Source organism: Budorcas taxicolor, chromosome 19 (assembly GCF_023091745.1).
Source record: "Budorcas taxicolor isolate Tak-1 chromosome 19, Takin1.1, whole genome shotgun sequence".
NCBI lineage: Eukaryota > Metazoa > Chordata > Mammalia > Artiodactyla > Bovidae > Budorcas > Budorcas taxicolor.
In genome coordinates this window covers 18,331,826-18,344,266 of record NC_068928.1, presented here as the reverse complement: position 1 = coordinate 18,344,266, position 12,441 = coordinate 18,331,826, and positions in this window count along the sequence as shown.

Sequence of the window (12,441 nt, the reverse complement as noted above, 5' to 3'; positions counted from 1 at the left end):
AAAAGCTGGCTTAAAACTCAACATTCAAAAAACTAAGATCATGGCACCTTGTCCCATCACTTCATGGCAAATAGATGGGGAAACAATGGAAACAGTGACAGACTTTATTTTCTTGGGCTCCAAAATCACTTCAGATGGTGATTGCAGCCATGAAATTAAAAGACGCTTGCTCCTTGGAAGAAAAGCTATGGCAAACCTAGACACCATATTAAGAAGCAGAGACATTACTTTACCGACAAAGGTCCATATAGTCAAAGCTATGGTTTCTCCAGTAGTCATGTATGGATGTGAGAGTTGGACCATAAAGAAGGCTGAGTGCCGAAGAATCGATGCTTTTGAACTGTGGTTTTGGAGAAGACTCTTGAGAGTCCCTTGGACTGCAAGGAGATCCAACCAGTCCATCCTAAAGGAGATCAGTCCTGAATATTCATTGGAAGGACTGATGCTGAAGTTGAAGCTCCAATACTTTGGCCATCTGATGCAAAGAACTGACTCACTGGAAAAGACCCAGATGCTGGGAAAGATTGAAGCAGGAGGAGAAGGGGATGACAGAGAATGAGATGGTCGGATGGCATCACTGACTTGATGGACATGAGTTTGAGCAAGCTCTTGGAGTTGGTGATGGACAGGGGAAGCTTGGTGCTGCAGTCCATGGGGTCGCAAAGAGTCAGACACAACTGAGTGGCTGAACTGAAACTGATAGGAATGGACAATTGAAATCACTCAGGGTTTCAAAGCTAACACGCTCCCCCCACTCAAAACCTAACTGAAGAATGAAATGGTAGAGGGAAGGCAATAAATTGGGTTCTGGATTCCAGAGAACATCTCTGGCCCCATAAGAACCTATTGAACATATAGTTTCTCTACTCACAGGCAGGATTATAACTAAGGATACCCTCCACCCCATCTATCCATCAAACCATCCATTCATCCACCCGTACACCCATATAACCATCTTTCCACTCATCCCTCCACTCATCTACCTGCGCATCCATTCAACTATCTATCTGCATATATTAGCCATTTACTAAGTACCAGGCATATTCTAGGTTCTGGGATACAAGTGGGGCTGCGATGCTGTACAACTCCAGGGAGCAGTGTGGATGTAGATATTCACACAGGCATTACACAGATAGATATCTGCATAGATCCATGGGAAACAGAGTTGAACGAGACAGGCGAGGTCTTTGATGGCATAAATCTTTCCTTCTAGAAAGAGGACAGAAAATAAACAAGCAAACAAAATGAATGAACAAGATTGTTTCACATAGTAATAAGTTCTTAGAAGAAACCGAAGCAGTGACATGACAGACGGTGACAGGTGAGGGAGAGGGTGGGCACTGAATTTGGATAGGGTGACCAGGAAAGGTGATACCTGACCAAGGGCCTGAATGATAAGCCCCAGTGTGCCATGAAAGCTTAAGTCGTCAGTCTATCAGGCAGAAGGAATAGCACGTGCAAAGGTCTTGAGGTGGGAACAATTCTAGGAACCCAAACAATACCAATGTGACTAGGGCTTGCTGTGAAGGCGTGAGTGATAAAAGATGGATGCATTTAGGGCTTCAGCAGCTGGGTGAACGGTTTACGCACTTACTGAGATGGAGAAGACTGAGGGAGAGCTGGCTGGTGGGAAGTGAATCAGATGTCCTTTTTTGGTCATGTTACCCTTAGGTGCACGCTAGATGTTCAAGTGGAGATACTGCATAGCTAATGGGGTTTAGTAGTTTGGAACTCAGAGGTCAGGGTAGAGGTATGAGTTTGAGAACAGTAGTGGACACGGGGATTGCTTGTCCAATGCCCATACCCTTTCTCATGATAACTCCCTAATTTATACTCTGTTGACACCTCCCTGTGCTTGGGGGGAATAACTCCATCTATGCACTAGGAACGGAATACAATGCTCAAGTCTAAGCAGCAGTGGGCCCCATCCTCTGGCCATGTGACTGGTCTGGAGTGGGCACTGGATCCTATCTGAGTCAATGAAACTAAAGAAGGCAAGTGTTAAGGCTTTTTGGCCCTCTCGAGAATATTCTGGAAGAAACCTCCCCTCTCTCCCTGAAACATGAATAATCTGAAAGCCATTGGCAGCCATTTTGCCAGCTGGGTGGGGGTGGGGCAGTTTGCAGGATGACGGATTGAGACGGCGGAAGGTAGAGCAGAAGGCACGAGACACTGGAAGGTGAAGGCCTTTTAGTCTCTGAAGCCTACTCTGCATCAAAGTTTCGTGAGACAAGAAATCCACCCAAGGATCTAAACCAGACTGGGCTCTGACCTCTGTTTCTTGCAGCTCAACACAACCCAGTGGATATAACAGACGTGGTGCTAGACACCATCGCCTTGGAAGAGAGTGTGGATGAACCAGGGGGTGAGTGGACCCAGAGGAAGGGGGCTGTGGCTGCTGAAGGCAGCAGCCCCAGAAGTCTTCCTGTGTATGGTCTGGGTCTTCTACTGAAGAGGAAGTGAAAGCCCTGGGAAAAACACAGTGCCGGAGTAGCTAGACATGAACAACCTCTGCCATCAGCCAGCTCTGTGAGTTCTGGCAACTCATTCAACCTCCCTGAGCCTCCGTTCACTCCTTTGTGAAAAGAAAGTAACAATACCCACAATGAAGAATGGTGTGAGGGTTACTGATGTGAAGAATGTACTGGGCTCTGCGTGTCAAGCTTTCTGCACCTCCCTTTATTCTTGTCCTTGGTGGCATGATCCTCTCCATGCATTCTGAGGGACGCTGAGTCATTTCATTACAAAATTTAAAAAATGTAAGCGCTCCCTGAAATGACTCTGTCTCCAGAGAAGCAGTTAATCGTCGGGAACATTTGTTCCCCCTTTGCATGCATGTATCACATCTGAGCATGAAAATAGATGCTCTAATTAGGAGAGAAAGAAGCATGAGCTCCAGACTGCTGGCTGCTCAGTGATGACTCACATGGGACAGGAAGGAAAGGCTGCTTCTAACAGGGGTCACCCTGGTGGGATGACACCCCCATCCTGAGAGGCCCCAAAGGTGGGAAACATACAGAGCTTTTCCGGAACTGGAATGTAACTACTGGAGACTGAGCCAGTCACAGGAGGCCAGGAGGCCGGTTATGGAGGGGTTAACCTCCCTAAACCTTCTCCCCAAAGGGCAGAGAATAAGGTCGTCCCAGCCTGTTGCCACACATCTCATCCACTGGGGAAACATTTCTTGGCTGGGGCCAAGTTCCAGCTCTGCTACTTAATGGCTCCGTGACCTGGGCATGTTATTTAATGGTCCTGTACTCTGTTCTTTCATCTATAAAACGTAAGATTGGGAGAGTAGTTCTTCTGAGTGTGCTTCTATATCGCTGGCAAGAATGCAAAACAGTAGACCTCCTATAGGAGGGAATTTGGCAGTATCTAGTTAAATTACATATGCATTTACCCTCTGACCCAGCAATCCAACTTCTAGGAATCTGTCCAACATCCACAATGGCAAAATAGAAAAGATATATGCACAAAGCTGCTTGTTGCAGTGTGGTTTGTGGCAGCAAAAGGCTGGAAACAATCCAAATGCCCATCAGCTGGGGACTGGTTGAGTAAACTATGGTCCGTCCATGCAGTGGAGTTCCAAGCAGCAGCTAAAATGGTGAGGACCACTTAGATACACTGCTTTGGGGTGATCTCCCAGCTACAATGTTAAGTGAAAACGAGTAAGGTGGCGAATACACGAAAAGATGCGCACCATCCTTAGTTATTAGAGAAATGTAAACCCAAACTACAGTGGGGTATCAGCTCACACTGGTCAGAAAGGCCACCATCAAATGGTCTACAAATAATAAACACTGGAGACCGTGTGGGCAAACAACCCTCCTACACTGTTGGAGGGAATGTAAACTGGTAAAGCCGCTGTGGAAAACAGTATGGAGGTTCTTCAAAAAACTCCTGGGCATATGCCCAGAAAAGATGAAAATTCTAATGTGAAAAGATACATGCACCCCAGTGTTCACAGAAGCACTGTTTACAATAGCCAAGACATGGAAGCAACCTAAATGTCCACTGACAGATGAATGGATAAAGAAGATGTGGGGGGTGTGTGTGTGTGTGTATATATATATGCACACGTACATACAATGGAATGTAACTACTGGATACATGTAATTACATATATATATACACACACACATATACATACAATGAAATATTACTCAGCCATGAAAAAGAATGAAACAATGTCATTTGTAGCAACACAGGTGCAACTAGAGATTATCACACCAAGTCAATGAAGTTAGAGAATTACAGATATCTTATGATATCACTTAGATGTGGAATCTGGAAAAGTGATATGAAAGAACTTCTTTACAAAATAGAAATAGACTCATCAACAGAAAACAAATTTATGGTACCAAAGCAGAAAATGGGATGGGGAGGGAGGGATAAATTAGGAGTTTGGGATTAACAGATACACAGTACTATATGTAAAATAGATAAACAACAAAGACCTACCGTACAGTACAGGGAACTATATTCAATATCTTATGATAACCTATAATGGAAAAGAATCTGAAAACTCATATATATATGCACATATATGTTTGTGAAACAGAATCACTTTGCTGTACACCTGAAAATAACACAACAGTGTAAAACAACTACACTTCAATAAGAAGTATTAAAAAGTTAAAAAGCAAACACATGGGGGAGATTCTAAATCGGAAACATGCAAGCAGACTGAGTTAATGGTATGTAAAGTGTGATTTGAGTAGAGGAGTCAGAAGCATTCAGCGCCTCTGTCTGTTTCATACGGGATGCTTCTGACAAGCCACTAACAGACAAACTGTTAGGAATAAAGGCTTCCCTTCTTCTACCCAAAAGAAAAAAAAAAAAAAGGAAAGGTGGAGAAAAGTATGTTTAGTATATAGCCATTTATTCAAGAAAGGAGGGAGACAGCATGTATACATGTGTAAACACACACAGAGCATTTTTAACTGGGATAGTAACCAGTTTTCTTTGAATGATTACCTATAGAGAGCTATGACAAACTTAGACAGCATATTAAAAAGCAGAGACATCACTTTGCCAACAAAGGTCCATATAGTCAAAGTTATGGGTTTTCTAGTAGGCATGTATGGATGTGAGAGTTGGAACATGAAGAAGGCTGAGTGCCAAAGAATTGATGCTTTTGAATTGCAGTCATGGAGAAGACTCTTGAGAGTCCCTTGGACTGCAAGATCAAGAAATCAACCCTGAATATTCATTGGAAGGACTGATGCGGAAGCTGAAGCTCTAATACTTTGGCCACTTGATGCAAAGAGCCAGCTCACTGGAAAAGACCCTGATGCTGGGAAAGATTGAGGGCAGGAGGAGAAGGGGCAGCAGAGGATGAGGTGGTTGGAGAGCATCACCGACTCAATGGACATGAGTCTGAGCAAGCTCTGGGAGACAGTGGAGGACAGAGGAGTTTAGAATGCTGCGGTCCATGGGGTTGCTCAGGGTCTGACATGACTCAGTGACTGAGCAACAATGGTAACTTGTGGAAGGAGGTGGAAGGGGAACAGTCTAGACTTATCTGGAAATGCATCATAATACCATTCCACTTTTGTAGATGTTTGAAATCTTCCATAATACAATATATGTATTTTAAAATACTTCTTCCTTTGACTTCACACTAACCAATGGACCCCACAGCATGGCGAAGAGCCATCCCAACCTAAGGCTTGACCCTGGACTCTTATGTGAGGGGCAGAAGCCTTTTCTTGGTTAAGTGACTGAATGTTTGGCGTCTTTGTTCCACAGCTTAAGCTCCCCTAACTGACACACAATCCTGCCATTTATCTTCCAGAGTTTGGCTTAGCCTTTCCTTCCTGGCTTGAAAGGTTTGGATTCATCTCAGAGGGGAGCAGTCCTTCTTCCACAAGAGGTTCTCCAGGAGATGGAAACCATGAATCTGGATCCCACCTCCTCCTTGGCTCCATCCCTAGGCCCACAAAGCAGTTGGACATATATTTGGAGCTCTATATATTTTTTCTGTTCACTTGTTCTATAAGCTAGGGACTCTTGCTTTGGCACGATGGGTTCTGATTCTTTATCTTTAAAATGCAGAGTTTTTTCATTTAAATCTTACAGTGACACCAGCCTTTTAAGCAGATAAAAGTAAGCTCTGGTTAAAATAAAGAAGAATTCAGATTCCTAAGGTCTCAGCTCCCTCTGCAGCAGGGCCTACCACTTGTCCACAGCATCATCGTTTCCCCTCTTTCCCCTTTGTTAACAGAAGCCCTATTTTAAGCTGGGCAAACTGCTGCCTAGAAAAGAAGAGACTCTTTTCAAAGCTTCCTTGGCAGCTATGTACAGTCAGGTGACTACTACATCCTGGCCAGTAAGAAATAAATGGAAATGTTGTATATGATTTCTGATCTCATTAAAAAGAAGGAAGAATTTCCTTTCCCCACCCCCACCTCCATTCCACTACCTAAAACACAGATGCAATAGCTGGCGCTCTGGCAGCCATCTTGGATTATGAAAACAAGGGCCACCTCCTAGGGATCGCAGAGCAGAGAACTGGAGAGAGCCTACATCCCTGATAACCTGTGACATCGCCACGCCAGCTCTGAGCTATCTACTTCTGAACTTTGTAAAAGAAGTAAACATTTGAGAGAACAAACTTCTATCTTATTTAAGCCACTGTTATTTTATGATTTAAAATAAACAGTTTAATCCTAATCAGTGTTTTCACACACATACACTCTCCCTCCACCTCAACAGATCTAAAGTACCCCTGCAAGGCTCTAGACTACTGTGGACAACCACTCTGGCTACAGAAGAACAAGATAGGCTTTGTGAAGTACACTGGTTCGTAAAGCTTCTGCCTAGAACTGAAACATGTCATTTCAGCTCACAGTTCATTGACCAAAGCAAGTCATGTGACCAGAGCTGATGGCAATGGGGTGGAGGTGCATAGTGCTCTGAGAGAAGGGCAGGAAAAATTTGGAAATAATAAAAATCCATCTTACATGAAAAAAATAAGACCTAGAGAAGTAAAACGGCTCACCTGAGGTTGTACAGGCAGAGTTAGATCCCAGATGGGGCTGATTCCAGCTCTAACGCTTTTCCATTCGACTTCACTGTCTCTCAAAAGGATCATGTGATTTGGGAACTTACAATGGCTCCCAAGGACACAGTGCTTGGCAGAGTCAGGCTCATATTCCAGGTCCCTATCTCCATGACTTCTCCCTTTCTTTCAGTCTTCTTGGGGATAGCATTTATAACTTGGCTTCTCATCCCATTTCTCTCTTCTTCCCCACTTTGGGGGTCCAAAGTATCAAAATTTGTGATCACAGCAGAGACTAGGACGTGCAACACTGCCTTAACTTTGGGAAGGGTCATAAAACATGTGGAGGAATGTGTGAAACAATTTCTACACACAAGCTTGGACATTTCTGGGGTAAAGACAGCCAGTTAAAGAAACCAACATGTCTATCCTGGGAAACTTTGAACAAACTCAGATATTTTAAGGATACAAGCAAAAGTTGAGAGGATAGGCATATTCCCAACCGAGAGGCAGGAAAGAACTGCAGAGATTCTATGTCTATTTTTCTCCTGTTGTGTGAGGTGTTTCTACTCATTGATCTTCCAAGGCACTAATTTGATTTTCCGCAGTAACCAATCTGCCTAGTTTTCTCATGTGACTTCTATCAGTTCAAGAAGAGCTACTTGTTTGACTGAGAGAAAATGAGAAAAAAAAAAGGGGGGGGGGAGAAATAGTAAAAAGTAAAATGAAGAACAGGTATAAAATAAGATTGGTAGGAGTACAGTCAAGAATATCAGTTATGATACCAAGAGACAAGGACAACCCACAATAAATTTATAAAATAAAATATATGGACAAGAGGACACAAAGTAAAATGTGAGGATTTCCTTGGTGGTGGTCCAGTGGTTAAGAATCCAGCTTGTAGTGCAGGGGATGTGGGTTTGATCCCTGGTCTAAGGGAACTAAGATCCCACATGCTGCAGAGCAGCCAAGCCCATGCACGACAACTTCTGAGCCCAGGTGCTCTGGAGCATGCACCACCACTATGCACACTCAACACAGCCATGCACACGTGATGTAACAAAGCTCCCAAGCATCGCAATTAAGCCTCGACCTGTGTGTGCATTAGTCGCCAAGTCTCCTGTCCGACTCCTTTGTGACCCACGTGGACTGCAGCCCGCCAGGCTCCTCTGTCCATGGGACTCTCCAGGCAAGAATACTGGAGTGGGGTGCTATCTCCTTCTCCAGGGGACCTTCCCGATCCAGGGGTCGGACTCCCGTCTGCTGCTTGGCAGGCAGATTCTTTACCACTCAGCCACCTCCTGATCTGATGCAGTTAAATAAATAATATTTTTAAAAACAAAAAATAAATCCCAGTTGGATTAACATTTTAAATAAAAATTAAATTAGCAGAAAATTTAAACACTATAATTTTAACAAGACAGGAATTCTTAATGTTGTAAGGAAAAATAAAGATTATATTTCACTATGCAAAATTAAATTTTGCACATGTTGAAAAATCATAAACAAAGTCAATGACAGTTGGGGGAAACTATTTTTGCAATACATATGGCAGATAAAGGATCAAATCCATAACATTTCAAGTGCTCCAAAAATTGATTAAGAAATATATTCTGATAGAAATAGGTGAATGTAAGTAGGCAATTCCTAGAAGAGAAGCTCAAATGTCTAATAAAGATATTTTTTAAAATGATGTTCATGCTCTCCAGAAGTCAAGGAAATGGACATGAAAATAACAGAGAGAGATACCATCAGATTGGCAAAACAAAGAGAAAAACAACCCCCCTGCAAATGATAATGTTCAGTCTTGGTAAGGATGAGGGTAGCTAAGCCACTCATACATCTGCTGGTGGAAATGTCAATTGCTGGAGCCTTTTTTGGAAGATGATCTAGTAATATCTAGTAAAATTAAAAAGGAAAAGCCTGCACATTTCACATACCACACATTCACGTATATGGTATCTCTGAAAGGGAGCTTCCCACGTGACTCAATGGTAAAGAATCCCCCTGGAAGGCAGCAGACACGGGTTCCAGAATGTGGGGGTTCCATCCCTGGGTTGGGAAGATAACCTGAAGGAGAAAATGGCAATCCACTCCAGTATTCTTGCCTGCAGAATCCTCTGGACAGAGGAGCCTGGTGGGCTACAGCCCGTGGGGTCGCAAAGTGTCAGACACGATTGGGCAAAAGTATTAAGCAAGCACATCTTGTTTCTTTCAGGGTATCTCTGAAAGAAAGCCTGAGAAACTGGCAACAGAGGTCAATCATCTATGGAGAAGGAAACCAGGTTCTGGAAAACAGGGATGGGTGGGCAATTTTTATATCATGACAGTCTTTTGTACATTTTGAACTTTATATTGCTATATAATTTTGAGTCAACAAATTTAAAAAATCTTTTGTAATATTTTTGATTTTAGAGCTTTCTTTTTTGTTTTAAATAGGTGTTCATAGCTATAATTTTTCCTCTAAGAACTTTCACTGCATTCTCTACATTTTGGCAGGCTGTGTTTTCAGAAACAAGTACTTGTGTTTTAAGTAGCACACTTTGATTTCTCTTCCCCTTGGTGAACCACTGGGATCATGTGATGGTGGGGGGGTGGGGGTGAGGGGGGGGCTCAGGGACAACAGTCTGCCCCATCAGCTGCTCTCAGACCCCAAGTGACAAGTATACAAGTCAGCATCTTGTTGAGCTGAATGTGATTCCAAAAATGTAAAGGCACGTGTACTGGGTTGGCTAAAAAAGTTCATTCAGGTTTTCCAACCCCAAACAAACTTTTTGGCCAACTTGATATTTCTTCCAGTGTGGCCTTGATGTAAGCCAATCCCTTTTCCAGAGCTCAACCAAAGAAACCAGGATCCATGACCATAACGGAGGAAGGACTGTGTTGTGCTGAGTGAGTAAGAGACGATGTGTCCAGCAGAAGCCAGACCCCCTTCTATGCATGGCTTTCAGCGTACACCCTGGCTACAAAGCCCCAAAGACACGACTGCCCTGTATCTGGCTACTCCCCTCTCTTCCCCACTCCCCAGCACCACTTGTGTGCTTACCCTGCTCCATCCTTTCTCCCCAATATCATTCATCACTTTCTAACACTTAATTTACTTATTTTTTATGTTTATTGTATAGTATCTGCCCCCTCACCCCCCATCACTTCCCTACCTACCCCCACAAAGCTCCAGGGGAACTGAGGACAAAGCAGGGATATCCAAAGCACCTAGAACAGAACCTGGCACCTGGTGGAAACTTTATTATAGATATTTGTTAAATGAATGTGTCTCAGACTGGGAAAAAGCTTTCTAAGCTTGATGTCAAAGGGAAAAACCCACAGAGAAATAGACTTACAGGCTTCTCTATATAAAGGTATAAAATTGCTGAGACACAATCAAAACAAACAACTGAAGTAGTTAACAATGGGATATCAATAAAATAAATATTATAAATATACAATGGATATATTAATAAATATTATACATCTACACAGTTGCAAAGAGTCAGACATGAATGGAGTGACTGAACAACATACAATGGAACACCTCCAGCCATTTGGAGTGGTGACGCACATCAACACAGGCGGTCCTGAGGAAGGCCGTGTGGGATACCCTGAACTGAGAAGAGCCAGTTCCAAAGAGCTCACCGGTGTTTGTTTGCGAAGGTATAGAGAAACTCCACTGGAGAAGGCAATGGCACCCCACTCCAGTGTTCTTGCCTGGAAAATCCCATGGAGGGAGGAACCTAGAAGGCTGCAGTCCATGGGGTTGCTGAGGGTCGGACACGACTGAGCGACTTCACTTTCACTTGTCACTTTCATGCATTGGAGAAGGAAGTGGCAAGCCACTCCAGTGTTCTTGCTCGGAGAATCCCAGGGACGGGGGAGCCTGGTGGGCTGCTGTCTCTGGGGTCGCACAGAGTCGGACACGACTGAAGTGACTTAGCAGCAGCAGCAGAGAAACTCCGTATACAAAGGTTTGTATACAAAAAAACCCAAAAAAACAAAAAAACCTTTGTCTACAAAGGTATAGGAAAACCTTGGGGACTTCTTCCCCAAGGGTAACTGCTCAATAGAAAAGTCATTAAAACAGTAATTTTATTTGCATTTCTCTGATAATGAGTGATGTTGAGCATCTTTTCATGTGTTTGTTAGCCATCCGTATGTCTTCTTTGGAGAAATGTCTATTTAGTTCTTTGGCCCATTTTTTGATTGGGTCGTTTATTTTTCTGGAATTGAGCTGCATAAGTTGCTTGTATATTTTTGAGATGAGTTGTTTGTCAGTTGCTTCATTTGCTATTATTTTCTCCCATTCAGAAGGCTGTCTTTTCACCTTGCTTATAGTTTCCTTTGTTGTGCAGAAGCTTTTAATTTTAATTAGATCCCATTTGTTTATTTTTGCTTTTATTTCCAGTATTCTGGGAGGTGGATCATAGAGGATCCTGCTGTGATTTATGTCGGAGAGTGTTTTGCCTATGTTCTCCTCTAGGAGTTTTATAGTTTCTGGTCTTACATTTAGATCTTTAATCCATTTTGAGTTTATTTTTGTATATGGTGTTAGAAAGTGTTCTAGTTTCATTCTTTTACAAGTGGTTGACCAGTTTTCCCAGCACCACTTGTTAAAGAGATTGTCTTTTCTCCATTGTATATTCTTGCCTCCTTTGTCAAAGATAAGGTGTCCATAGGTGTGTGGATTTATCTCTGGTGGATGAAACTAGAGCCGATTATACAGAGTGAAGTAAGCCAGAAAGAAAAACACCAATACAGTATACTAACACATATATATGGAATTTAGAAAGATGGTAACGATAACCCTGTATGCGAGACAGCAAAAGAGACACAGATGTGTAGAACAGACTTTTGGACTCTGTGGGAGAGGGCGAGGGTGGGATGATTTGGGAGAATGACACTGAAACATGTATACAATCCTGTAAGAAATGAATCACCAGTCTAGGTTTGATACAGGATACAGGATGCTTGGGGCTGGTGCACTGGGATGACCCAGAGAGATGATATGGGGAGAGAGGTGGGAGGGGGGTTCAGGATTGGGAACTCATGTACACCCGTGGCAGATTCATGTCAATGTATGGCAAAACTAACACAGTATTGTAAAGTAAAATAAAAAAATAAATAATTTTTAAAAACTGTAAAAAATAAATAAATAAAAAATAAAAAAAGAAAGTTAATTGAAAAAAAAAATAAACAGTAATTTTAGTAGCACATTGATTATCATTAATTTTGCCCTTAGGAGTTCATGAGATAGTATAGGGGTGCTGCCCAACAATCCAGAAAACTCTTCAAATTCTGTGTTTCATAATTACTGCTTTTTTGCATTCTAATTGTCTTAAAAGGCGTTTCCTACACTAGATGATAAATTCCTGGAAAGTAAGGACAAAATGTATGTATCTCTGTACTCTTCACTCTCAACCTGCATATTATAAGTGTATTATTAT